Source organism: Schistocerca piceifrons, unplaced genomic scaffold (assembly GCF_021461385.2).
Source record: "Schistocerca piceifrons isolate TAMUIC-IGC-003096 unplaced genomic scaffold, iqSchPice1.1 HiC_scaffold_2371, whole genome shotgun sequence".
NCBI lineage: Eukaryota > Metazoa > Arthropoda > Insecta > Orthoptera > Acrididae > Schistocerca > Schistocerca piceifrons.
Window position 1 is genome coordinate 765 of NW_025728307.1, and position 1,736 is coordinate 2,500.

General features: G+C 56.0%; 1 non-coding gene across 1 annotated transcript in view; it reads left to right on the plus strand.

The window, feature by feature from the left end:
- Nucleotides 1–556: 556 nt before the first annotated feature.
- The window catches only part of LOC124742940, a 1,909-nt gene continuing 729 nt past the window's right edge, over nucleotides 557–1,736 (plus strand). Inside the window, exon 1 of the ribosomal RNA XR_007010295.1 lies at nucleotides 557–1,736. This exon is cut by the window's right edge and continues 729 nt beyond it. This is a non-coding gene — a ribosomal RNA (small subunit ribosomal RNA).

Consider the following 1,736-nt stretch of genomic DNA (forward strand, 5'->3'; position numbering starts at 1 on the left):
TGTGCTGGTCCGATTGAGGACTGTGTGCGTTGAGGATGCGCCGCCGCCCGGCGCTCGGCGCCGCGACGCCGTCTGCTGCTCGGTCGCCCCAGCGGTTCTCGCTGGTGGTTTGTATCGCAGCTGTGCGGATGTGTTGGCGCGTGCGCTGTGCTGGGAGAGTTCGCTTCGGCACCCAAGTGGGGCTTTTGTCCTTCTGTGGCGCTGGCGTTGGAGCTGCCGGTCACCGTAGGTGGCGCGTGTTGTCTCCCGCCGGCAATGCCACGACAGCACGCTCCCGGGCCTCTGTCGGCAGCGGCAAGCTCAGTTGGGAGCACGGGTGGTCGCACCGAAAGCGTCTACTCGCCTAACTCCGGGCGATTGCGCCTCTCTCGAACCCGACCAAGTACTTGGGACGGCGCTGCGCGCCGCCGGGACCTGAGAGGGTTTCGAGGTGTATTGTGCAGGGGAGCTCAGCCTCCTCCTGTTTGCAGAATGATTGAGCGGACGCTTGCGTGTTCGCGCGGGCCCCCGGGACACACTCCCGGGCGGCCGGCTGCTCAGCTCTAGTTGACGCAGCTCCCTGGTTGATCCTGCCAGTAGTCATATGCTTGTCTCAAAGATTAAGCCATGCATGTCTCAGTACAAGCCGCATTAAGGTGAAACCGCGAATGGCTCATTAAATCAGTTATGGTTCCTTAGATCGTACCCACGTTACTTGGATAACTGTGGTAATTCTAGAGCTAATACATGCAAACAGAGTCCCGACCAGAGATGGAAGGGACGCTTTTATTAGATCAAAACCAATCGGTCGGCTCGTCCGGTCCGTTTGGCTTGGTGACTCTGAATAACTTTGGGCTGATCGCACGGTCCTCGTACCGGCGACGCATCTTTCAAATGTCTGCCTTATCAACTGTCGATGGTAGGTTCTGCGCCTACCATGGTTGTAACGGGTAACGGGGAATCAGGGTTCGATTCCGGAGAGGGAGCCTGAGAAACGGCTACCACATCCAAGGAAGGCAGCAGGCGCGCAAATTACCCACTCCCGGCACGGGGAGGTAGTGACGAAAAATAACGATACGGGACTCATCCGAGGCCCCGTAATCGGAATGAGTACACTTTAAATCCTTTAACGAGTATCTATTGGAGGGCAAGTCTGGTGCCAGCAGCCGCGGTAATTCCAGCTCCAATAGCGTATATTAAAGTTGTTGCGGTTAAAAAGCTCGTAGTTGGATTTGTGTCCCACGCTGTTGGTTCACCGCCCGTCGGTGTTTAACTGGCATGTATCGTGGGACGTCCTGCCGGTGGGGCGAGCTGAAGGCGTGCGACCGCCTCGTGCGTGCTCGTGCGTCCCGAGGCGGACCCCGTTGAAATCCTACCAGGGTGCTCTTTATTGAGTGTCTCGGTGGGCCGGCACGTTTACTTTGAACAAATTAGAGTGCTTAAAGCAGGCAAGCCCGCCTGAATACTGTGTGCATGGAATAATGGAATAGGACCTCGGTTCTATTTTGTTGGTTTTCGGAACCCGAGGTAATGATTAATAGGGACAGGCGGGGGCATTCGTATTGCGACGTTAGAGGTGAAATTCTTGGATCGTCGCAAGACGAACAGAAGCGAAAGCATTTGCCAAGTATGTTTTCATTAATCAAGAACGAAAGTTAGAGGTTCGAAGGCGATCAGATACCGCCCTAGTTCTAACCATAAACGATGCCAGCCAGCGATCCGCCGCAGTTCCTCCGATGACTCGGCGGGCAGCCTCC